We start from the raw sequence: 12,452 nt of genomic DNA on the forward strand, positions 1-12,452 counted from the left end.
GAAGTCTTTGGTGTATCTTGTAAATAAAAAAAATTAAAAAAGTGCAGTCAAATTACATGATATAAGTGGTTGTTTACAGTGACACCAGTAATTGGTAGACTAAAATGTGTGATAGTGATACCTCTTTAGAATATCAGATGCGTATATTGTGCATTATGGATAATTTGCAAAGAAACACTGTTGTTATAGTTTCAGCAAAATATAATGTGGTGTTATCGGTTTATTTCCAAGTGTCTTAAAGAAATTATATATATATATTTTTTTAAAAACACTTCCCAGCTCATTAGTTGATGTCTTGGGGCATGACAATCTCCATTTCTCCTCGTGAAAGTGTTTGTTGTTGACCTCTGGGTAGCTGTGTTCACACACACATACAGCACAGTTCACAGACTCACTCTCATTGCCTGTAGGTACAACGTTTTGTATCTCTAGAAAATGTCTACCTAGTCGCCACTGTTGAGGGTGCATCCATAAAACACACCATGAATAATGCATGATGTGTCGTGTTTTTTGGTTTTGAATCCACACCTTTGCTTATTTTAGTTTCATGTTTTTATGATCTCTTGTGATTGACGTGTTGTTTACATTTCACTCAAAAAAAAAAAAATCTCCCAGTGGCATTTAACATGGTAGAGGACCGGGACTTCATCACTTAAACCATTGACTCATACAGTTCAGAAAGCTAATAAGCACACTTTACATGCTTCCTGTTTTGTTATGTGTGTTCCTTAATTTCGCTGACTGTATGGTTAGTCACTAGAGGGCAAGAGGCCCTCACATTATGTCTCATGATCAAAGAGCTCAAGCTATGAAAAAAAGAACAATGCATACCACAGTGGATACTGACGTGAGAGAGCATGATCTCTTCAAATTGGTACTGACACTTCCATTAGCTTTGTTAGGTGCACCGTGTGTATATAATCTTCAGCTCCTCTTTTCCTCTCAGTATAAATATCCATAATTGCAAAAATGCCAATCATCAACCAAACTTTCACTGAAATATTCTAGGGCCATACCAGCTTTATTCTTGATATTATGATAATGCTTTACAGATATCTATAGATGTATACTCTATACAGTATATAACACCACAAATTCCCAATTTAATCATTCTAACGCTAAAGATAAAATATGGGTTATGACAAACAGCAGACGTACGGTATTATCAGCAAACTGGGAAATAGGGGTTCATTCGGACGCGGCAACCCTAATCCCCTCATCCTTATGACTGCAGTGCTTTGATGCACAGGTCATATGGAAAATTGGAATAGAATAGACAGCATTACCATAACTGAGAAGCTGAATGTCTTTCTGGTGACCTCTGCACTGATTATGTTATTTGTAGCTCTGTTCATTTCCGATATGAGCTACAATAGGCTAGTTTTTTTCATTGTAGGCTAGTGGACAAACCTCAAAAAGGGCTTTTGATTTGGAGATAGCCCTACCCGAGGTAGAACAAAACACAACCATTGTTTTTTCACACCTCTAAAGTCTCCCATATATGAAATGGATGGTTGTATAAAAACATCTTACTGCAAAAGTGGTAGATTCAACCACTTTTGCAGTAAAATATGTTTCTACAACCATCCATTTCTTGTACGGCTCTGCCTCGGGTAGGGCTATCTCAAAAACAAAATCCCATTTTAAGGTTTGTCCAATAGCCTACAATGAATGGGCCTATACTGGCCTTGTGATGAAGAGGGCACATAAAGGAGGTGATGGGGAAGGAGCAGCAAGGGGCGAGGGGAGGGGGGAGGGGGGCAGGCTGGTCCTGACTCAGCTGAATAGGCAGTCAATGCCACTGACACCTGGAACTGGGTCAAGTGCAGACACCTCCACTCCTAACAAACAAAGGAACAATGTACAGTAGTTTGATGTCTATGAAATTGAAAAAGTCACCCCTCAAGGCACCCTTCAGCACCATGCCATGCCTATCAGTTTTCGCTATTGCAGCGGCATTAGAGTACGCCACTGTCTTCATCCCACAGGGGGGGAATTGAATATGCCAACAAAGGTTATATTTTTGTCAATCAACATTTGTTGACATGATATGTAAATGGGAATCCAAGTGATAATAGTATCCTTAGTAGTATTTGTAAGCAAATACGGATCTGAAGTCTCAGCTTGAAGGTGAAAACACAACCTAATAATTGAGATAAATAATTCCAGCCTCTACAACACCTAAAATGCACCTCCCCTGGCAATTCTAAAATAGGTAACAGGCTCAGCTGTTAAGTCCTTTAAATGTGAAGAGATGCTTATAAATATTCATGCATATTAATGCACTCCCGTAACCCGACCTGATGGGGGGAGCTTATTAAATTCTGGTACTTTAAAAACGTTGTGACATTCAGACGTCTAAATCCTGGCCTAACCTTGGTAGCTTATGTAAATAACAAGGACGTGAGAAAATCTTCAAGCCACGCCCTTAAAGGTAGACTCTGGGATGTGACGTCAGAGCACAGAACGCGCGGCGACGCCAGAGACTTTGAAACTGCGATGCAACAGACTGGAGAGTTGTGTTGTGCAGTTGTGAGTGTCTCCAGTAATCATCCAGGCAGTTGTTTACTTTAGGCTAGTTTTCAGAGAAATGGAGCCAAAAAAAAGAAGGAACCAAGGGACATGGAAAGAAAGAAAGTGAAAGTGAAGGGCAGTGAAACGAGTGGACGCTCTCGTTTGGTTTTATTCACTATATATTTGATGAACGTTTCCACAGGCGTGATGTCATACCCCAGAGTCTACCGTGGAGGAACAGAACGGGCAACGTGAAAATATGTTTTGGCATTTTCAACCAAAACAATAGGTCAAAATACACCCGAACAGAATGAATGGAATAATATCAGAGATCTTGAGTGATAATAATGAGATAATGAGTGATATTACAAGATTAGGTGTAAATTCATGATCAACATCCTCAATCTCCATTAAAACTGGAATTCAAATCAACAGCAACAGAGACTGAAGATGCTATGAATGATTTTCATTTCTAAGCTGCTTGTGGACAGTACCTGCTGTAATACCTGTGTCGTCGTAATACCATAATGATCCTAATAGCAACATGTTGTTGCATAATTATTCAGTTATATTGCTTGTAAGTGCATACAGTAGTAGAACAGTTTCTGTTATTCCACAAGTGGAATAGGTATTCCACACCCAGCTCCATTATTAATACAATGTAACACAGTTATTACTAGAGCTATTACATAGGTGTATAGCAACTTAATCATCTCTTCTACTCTCCTACTGTTCTTAATCAAAGGACAATTGAGATAAAGTGGAATTTTTCCAGGGTTATAGGACAGTAGGATATTGTAGCCCGTCAGATGCAGGTCAAGTGTCAAGGATGAAATGTAATTTGAATACTGTAGGAATGTGTGCCGCCATGTGATGTGCAAGAATTGAAAATCATAATGTTTTTTTCCCAGATGGGAATAGTCACTACGCTGTATCTGTGATATGCATTGCAGTCAAAGTTCCTATTTCAACCATAACAAACCAAGCCTATTAAATTAAATGAAACACATCTATGGTAGACCTACTGTACACTAGTGTCTCCCATCCACAGGTTCCTCTGTGTGTTATCAGGCTGAGCACATAAAGGCCCAGATTTTGAACTTAATAAAGTATAATAACATCCTCCCTAATGAGGAGGAACTTCCTGACGGCACTTCATAAATTATGCAAATCTACAGGCGAGTTATGCGCCAGAGCTTAATTAAGACAGGGTAAGGTCGAGAGAAAGGGAGGAACTTCATTCACTTTCATCCATTTCATTTTTGTAGAGGAAGGCGTCTTTGGGCTCTCATGAAAGTAAACAATGAAAGAGAAACCAAAGCCTTGGTCTTGGCTCATGCTGTCACTGTTGTTTTCTGTTGTTTGTTTTTGACAAGTTGTTTTTTAGAGGTCAGTTTCATGGGTCGAAATGGGAAATGGGACTGAAAGATGATAACTCACCGAGGTGGGGAGAGATACCTTGATGTGAATAAACAATTCTACTACTTCTTGCTCGTCATCTGCTGTAGTTAACTGCTCAAGGCACAACTGATGAAACCAAAGACAAGTCCTCGTAAACAATAATTACCATCATAAGATCTATAAATGAAGAGCAATATTGTACTTGGAAATGATTACATAATTCGGGACAATAACAATTTTCAGGAAGGCATAGCTATTATTACTCAGTAATAAGAAGGGATTTTAAACAAAAGCTCAATTTCAATTGGCATGTTGTTGGTATAGGGATCTATACTATACCTGCTCCAACCTGGAACAATTGAACACCTTTGTTATGTTTATATTCTACATTGTTGGCTGGATATTTTCCAATATCATGTCGACTACTTAAAAACACAGTGTACTTTCTCCTCCAAGCCAATAAGATGCTCTCTGCAGATAAGCCTGTGTATTTCTCTCAAGGTGATGAAAATTGCCACGTTTTGCATGAGTTGGTTGATTTTAGTCCTGACTCTGTGCTTTTACAAGGCATTATTATTTGCTCTCTTGTATAAATTGTAGAGCAGATTAATTACCAAGGCCTTTTCTTCCAGGGGAAATAGGTTAGGCTACCTAAGGGGAGGAAGTATGGCTATGTAGTGAATTGCTGAAATGAAATATCTTGTGTGCCACTTTACAGAGTGTGTGTGTACGTGTGTGTGTGTGTGTGTGTGTGTGTGTGTGTGTGTGTGTATGCGTGTGTGTATGCGTGTGTGTATGCATGTGCATCCTCTTTCCCAAAAATACTACACACAATACTGTATATGAGTAGTCCCAAAAGGTAGGTGTTTTGATTTACTATCATTTCCACAGATTCTGCCACCTACAGTATTCCTTTGATTTAAATCGCTGTCTCAGAGTATAATTTCCATTAGATTCCTCTGTTATCATATGATCATTTTCGACCCCTGTTAAATCCCTTCTTAATCTTCCTGCTTGGGGCTTAATGCTGAGCTTCTTCTCCTGGCCTCTTTTACTTTTGAGCCATTGTTTCAGGGAAAACTGAAAATGTTAATACTAATCTAAGATACTTTCAAACACCCCATTAACCCCATAGACACTAACAGCTTGGAGCTTGGAAGTGGATACCGAGAAACGGATGTGGGATCATTGTTAGAAGGGTAATCAATAAAACAATACGCAAATTAAACAAATCTCTCACTGCATCCAAACAAGGCTCACTCTTTCTTGGCATAGAGAACTATATATATATATATATATATATATATATATATATATATATATATATATATATACGTTAGTGTCCCATCCTGTCTGGCACATTCATTACTCCGTTTAGACAACACATTTTATCTGTATTTCCTGCTCTGAGTCTCTCTCCTTTTGTGTGTGGTAAAAAGGTGACGGATTGAGGGATTGAGTGTGAGTTCGTCTGGCACCCTATCAATGAGCTTGATTACCTAAGTTACCGGCAGCAGCCCGTCAGGCTAATGTTGGTCTGAAAGAAGGATTGTATTTGTTATGGAAGGCTCTGTTTCTGACAGGGATGTCACATCAAGGCTGAGGTATTCATAGTGCCTGGGTCAGCCGCAGCAGGAGGAGATGAATAAATCAATCACCTGCCACAGAAATCAGCGGGACACCATAGTCAATACTAGAAGACTGCCTTACTTCCTCTGGAGAGCTAGATTGAACCTTAATACATTTGTACAACAAGGGTTATTGGTGTATTGTATTGTATGTACTGCAGTGTTCAGAATTGTTTTGTCGAAAGAGAAAGCTGTTGTTACCCATGTAAATTGCTGCAACTACATGTTCTGTTAGCTGTCCTTGTTCTCCACAGCGGTTGAAATCCCTACAGGAATCCCTTCAATGGACACTGTTGTCAGTTTTAGTTGTAATTTGGTTTGGCCTTGAAATAACTGTAAGCAAAGGACTATATAGTCTGATGTTCTTCGTTGCACTGAAATTAACAGGATTACAACGACTCAACGAGTCTGAGAATTCCACCAGAAATGTTCCTCACTACGTACAAAAGGTTTTATTCTGCTGTGTTTCCTCATGACGCTGTTAGTACCCAAAAGCAACAACGACATGCGTTTCTCCATGCTTTTCACCTGCCCTTTTATAGTGAATATAGTTAATATCGTGAAAATACTCCCTATAGTCCTATGGTATGTCTGGGAAAGTAAACACAACCATTCTTGATACCCAAGGACTCCTGAAGGACCAAAATCATGTTGCTGCCTTCCAGTGAATTAGGGCTGTTTGTTTCTACTACTATTGCAGTAGATCCAGACTATAATGATGTTTTCCACTTTCACATTGAGGTGCCCTGTTTACATGATACATGTTTAATATTTAATAGCGATTCAGTTTTGGGTTCTAAATTGGCACATGGGGGAACAGGAAGCTGAGAGTACATAAACAATTACTTTCCAGAGAGCTTGTTCAACTAGTCACAGTTAAAAGGTAAAATGACAAGAGTATGAGTTCTGAGAATATGTAGGTATTCATTTAGATCATATCAGTATGTGCAGAGAGTGACATACATTGTGGTAGTCCCTCAGCATTGAGTGAATGATTTGCACCCTATGGAGTAGTGTGAGAGATTGCTTGTAAGTAGGAACTTGACAACGCTCTATAAACATGAGTTCGTAACTGAGGGTTTAGTTTGATCTGGCATATTGACTAATATGAATATATTTCACATCTGAAATTGGACAGCACAGAACAACACAGGCCATAGCATTCATAGAGACTGTAAAGTTATAGTTTGGCATTGGACTTTTAAATGATTGATATATAGCCATTGATTCTTGAAGAATGTAACTTATATGTGTATGCCTCATGCCTTATATGCCTCAAGCTCTTACCCCCCCTTCAAAACCCAAAATATACTGTCAGCTTGTTTTACTCCATTGTTTGTAAACAATGTAATAAACAAACACTGTATAGCTTTAAAACTATAATGTTGATCCCTGCATCCATAGCTCCATCTACAGTACGTGCCGTGTTTGAGAGTAGTTACATTTCATATTGTTTGAATCCCAGATTGTCCCTTTTGGTAAGTGAAACATGTCAACCCTCTGTCACTTAGATAAGTAGAGATAGTGTCACGCCCTCCACTTCCACCTAGCCTGTGCCAGTATCTCTCTCTCTCCTGTCTGTCTCTGTCTGTCTCTGTCTGTCTGTGTCTGTCTGTGTGTGGGCGTGGGCCCAGGCTCCAGCAATCTGTCTCGTCATCTTCTCCACCTGTTCTGTCCTTCACACCTGTGGTTCATCACCTCATCTACTCACAGTATTTAAACCCCGGCTTCCCGTCCACATATCTGTTTGTTGTTGCAAGTCAGTCTAGCACTCGGCCGCTTAGCAGCACTTAGTTTCCTGTAGATTCTCTGTATTTGTCTCACCGCGTTCTCTCTGTGCTTACAGGACCACTTCCCGGTTTATGTCTACCTGCCCTGCCTACCTGCCCTGTCGGCCTGTCTACTTGTCCTGCCTGCCCTGCCTGCCTGCCCTACCTACCCTGTCTGCCTGTTTAGCTATCCTGCCTGCCCTGCCTGCCCTGTCTACCTGTCTGCCTGTCCTGCTTGCCTGCTACCGTACCCTGCTTGCCATTCTACCCTGCTACTCCATTCCCCCCTATTCCCTTATTAAAATCCGATTCTTTTATATTTGTGTCCTGTCTCTGTGTCCCGCGCTTGGGTTCCTTAGCTCTGACCGTAACAGTGCACCGGAGGGAATGGCGGACCGGGGGTTGGAAATGTTGTTTATGTGAATGCATGTATGCTAGTCTCTCCTCTTTCCACTTTGTTTATATTTCCAGCCCTCTGTCAACAACATCTTTAAAAATAGCGATAGTTCCCTCTAAACTTTTACTCACCATATGTGTGAATAATCTGTGTGAAATTGCTGATGGTGATGGTTAGAGATATAGAGGCAATTACAGTAATAGATTCAATCTTGAGCCATGAGAAACATAATTGGAGTGGGAAATCTTGCCTAAGGGCCAGAGTATTGTGTTATAGACACTTGGCAATAAGAGTGACTTTGTAACAATATTGCAACAAAAAACAAATCTAAAATGGGTTGATGATTTGGTAATTAAATGGAACACAATATATCAACATCGCTGAGTGTTTCTCACTGTTGGATCCTTCCACTCCACCCCTCCCTACAGTCTCTGATCTCATTGGCTATACAGTTACTAGATCATTTAAAGGTCCAGGGTGTTCAGTAAAACGTTCAGTAAAGAGCACTCTAAAATGGTGTGTCGGGTAGGGCGCTGGCCTTTACGTGCTTATTTCAGGTTTGGTTTGTTTACAAGGATAGGCACATGTTTGGCGCGATTAGAAATCGTAACATATGCATGTTTTCAAACTTTCAGTCTGGCCAGCGAGGGCAGCAACACGCAAAACTACATGCTGGGTAGGTATTACAAAAATATAACAGCTCTGTTCAACGTCTAGATGCAAGATGGTATACTGTAAGTGAGCTCCTGTGTGACATTTAGTAAGTAGTGGAGGGGTAGAGAGCCACAGGACTTGTGTATAACAGGCCACCTTTCCCTCAGAGTCTAGGACACCATGCAGCACAGAGACATGACAGACCACAGATGGATGTGCTCTGTCCTTGTGTTTGAAGTTGTGTCTTTCCTCACGGCTATGCGATTTATTCAGTCAGGCACACACATTCACCACACACACACACACACACACACACACACACACGCGCGCGCGCACACACACACACACACACACACACACACATACACACACACACACACACACATACGCATACACACACATACACACACACACACACACACACACACACACACACACACACACACACATACGCATACACACACACACACACACACACATACGCATACACACACATACACATAGACACACACACAAACACACACGACTCACACAATGACTCACACGGTTAATGAGACCCATTAACCTGAATTATAAAGTTTTGTAGTGGCAGAGGAAGGATTAATGTCTAGACTGGTTTTAAGGTACCTCTCTGAAATATGCTAAATGAATATGAATGCGTCTATAATCTTTACAGTAGGCAACATCAAATATCAGTTTTTGGACAGATGAACATAGGAGGCTTCATTAGGTTCAATGGCATTACTGTTAACATTTGTGTAGTACCTGCAAAACAAACCGTATTCATCAGGGAAGGCTGGTGGAGGCAGAAATCAGAGGACAAGCTCAATGTAATCCATGGAAGGACTTGTGTTTAATACCATTGCTCATTCCATTCCATGCATTACAACGAGGCCGTCCTCCGATTTCTCCCTCCACCATTCTCCACTGGTATTTATGTGTGTGTTTATGCATGTGGAGAATGTTCCTGATCAAGCTGAATGCCCACTCCTGGCTGGTGAGTGGAGGGGCGCTGACAGAGCTCTGTGTTTGGGGCGACGCTCGGCTGTTAGTGTTTACTCTAATTGTCCGGTAATCAGTGTGTTTCCTGGGAGGGAGAGGTCTCTCACTGTGCTGCACCTGGTCCTGTTTCTGGACTGATTATGGCCATGGAGGAGAAGTCTCCCTAAACACAGCCCAGTGGGGAAGGAGAGGAAGATGAAAAGGGAGGGGGAAAGGGAGGAGGAGGGGGGGGGGGGCTGAGGGAGAGGAAGAGGGAGAGGAAGATGAAGAGTGAGAGGAAGAGGAAGATAAAGAAGGAGAGGCATGGAGGGAGAGGGAAAGAGGGAAATGGATAGGGTAAGGGGCGAGTGAGAGAGACACAGAGGAAGAGAGACAGCAAGCTCCAGATGTAGACACTCAAAGAATTATGGTGGATGTTGTTAACTCCCCAACACAATTTTATCTTGCTATTGTATATTATATGATGGATGAGATTGTCAATTCAGAAATTTAAAGCAAAAGTATGGAAGTAATTGTTTACGTGAAACAATTCATTTTTGACAGGTTGTATATTCTATTAGTAACATGGTCTTGACCCTATGAATCACATAAAACGAAATAACATCAGATTAGGAAGTGAGATCGACACTATTAAACCTTTTTTTACTCTTAAGAAATATATTGTATTGCAGTCTGGCTTCCTCCTTCAGCACAAGAGCTGGTGACACCCGTTAAGTCAGTGAAAATTAATTTGATCGGGCTCTTCTCAATATCCTACCAGTGTAGAGGAGATTGACTCTGTAGTGTCCTTTATAGGGGGTTACAGGGGCGGGAAGAGGGGGCAGGGAGTTGCTGCCTGAAGGAAAGGGCTTTAGCTGAAGCTAGAAGGCATATAATTGCCTCAGAGAGAAAAAGAGAGACGGGGAGAGAGAGGGAGAGTGAATCGGTGAATCGGGGGGGAGTCAAAGACAAAGGAGATGGTCAAAGCCACTGAGAGTCAGTCCCATTAACAAGCTTTGTGTGCCAGGAGAGAGGGTGGAACGAATGGAGTGTAATTGCACACAATCTGTCTCCGGGGTCGCATCCCTGTTCCTCTGGGTAATGTTGGTGAAATGTTTCTCTCTCACACACACTAATCTAATCACCTCTTACCCACGTCCCTCAATAAGGACCTACTACCTTTCACCTTGAACATAAGCCTTGACAGGACCCAGACATAAAACATTAATGCGCTCACTAGTTATCGTTAACTGGATGCATAATGAGCCTTGCATATATTTACATACAATTTGTCTCTAATCATTAGCATGTAAACAGTGCTGAATTGTGGACATTTTATAGTGCCTGGCTGCAAGGACTTATAATGAATATGTGGCCTTTCTGATCTCCTCCTCATTCCCACCGCAAAGTTTCACTGGCTTCGATCAGATAATGCCTGCCATATGAGATTTCATCCCTAAAGGTTCAATTAAACAGCCCAAGTTGTTATGCAGCCTCGTGGGTTGATTTATGGAATGTACATATTTAGTTGTCAGGGGAATGGGATTGGAGTAGCATGCTGGCACGGCTGAATGGCCCAGTGCCCCTCCACAGAGCCCAAGTACTGGAGATAATGGGTCCAGTGAACCAGTGAAAACCACTCACGCGTGTGTGCTACAGAGACAAACACAAAACACACATAACGTTTTGATAATAATGTTATTTCCTCAAATCCACCATTCACATGTTTTTTCCTTGACGGACGTACACAGCTTCTCCAGAGGAGACCCCCCTGTACATTATCAGAGACATCAGAGAAACGAAATGATGTAACATTTGCATACTGAGTATAATAGTCAACACACTGTTTCTCGAAAACTTGACATGACAGCTTAGGTGCTGCGCAGCTATTTACAGAAGCTTTCATCTTTTTCATCTTTTTACATATCGTATCTTAGGCTACCGTCGACAGTATGTGCATGCATACAAAAAAAGCGCATGCATTTTTTACTGTTTACCACTCTGGTATAGACTCAGTCATTCCTTTTGAGCAATATTCATAAGAGCCCCGCTGCCACCACCCTTTCCTCTGCTTACTGACATGCACCCACACTCATACATAGGTAAAACACTTGTTGTGAGCCCTGTGCTGTATGATGAAGCTGTTGTCAACAGTTTTATAATATAAAAGCACTGCAGCATTTCTATCGTGATGTCGTGATAATGAAATTACGACTGTCGAAATTTGAATGATTAAACATTTAACAATGTGGACATGAATCATATACTGTAGGCCTATTTCAAATTGACTATTGATTAGGAAGGTGGATCTAAAGCCATGATTATTCATGCCACTGATGGAGAAGGCTTATGCTGTTGTGCTCACAAATGAGTAGCGAGAAGTTAGAGTTAGTAGTTAGTAGCTCGACAACCAGTGTTTAGTCAGGCCCTGTTGAAAGGAATGAGGTCCTTTCAACAGGGCCAGATTAAACACTGATTGTCTAGCTACTAACTACTAGAACCAGGAAGATAATAGTGTTTTGTACAATGTGTTTTCATTGAATAGGCTGCTGTTTGACAAGCCGACTGATTGATTTAGCAAAGGAGAGTTGTGACTTAACCTACTGTACAATATAATTTTCAAATTAAGTTTACCATTGAGCAACTGTAATCTATCTGGAGCCATGTTTGCTCGAGGCAGGGCACCCGTACCATGTAGAAATGTTGGTGTGAGAGGAGAGAGCTTCATAAATATAAAATAAAATGAAAAACAATAACTCGTTCCTGCAGGCATGCCAAGCTACAGTATACTGAGACATTCTGTAACATGAAGTGCTAACCATCAATACAACATGCGCCTGTGTCCTGATATCCATACTGTATCATCCGGATAGTTGTCTTTCCTTATTACTAACTGTTAGCTACAGGATGTACAATTGTCTCTGTCTTTCCAGATGTTCTTCTGATGTCTCTCTCTCTCTCTCTCTCTCTCTCTCTCTCTCTCTCTCTCTCTCTCTCTCTCTCTCTGCAGTAGAAGGACTGCTTAATCAGGATGTGTATGTGTGTGTGTGTGTGTGTGTGTGTGTGTGTGTGTGTGCACCAAAGAGATTGATTAAAACAACATTGATG

The sequence above is a fragment of the Argentina silus genome (assembly GCF_951799395.1).
Source record: "Argentina silus genome assembly, chromosome: 13".
NCBI lineage: Eukaryota > Metazoa > Chordata > Actinopteri > Argentiniformes > Argentinidae > Argentina > Argentina silus.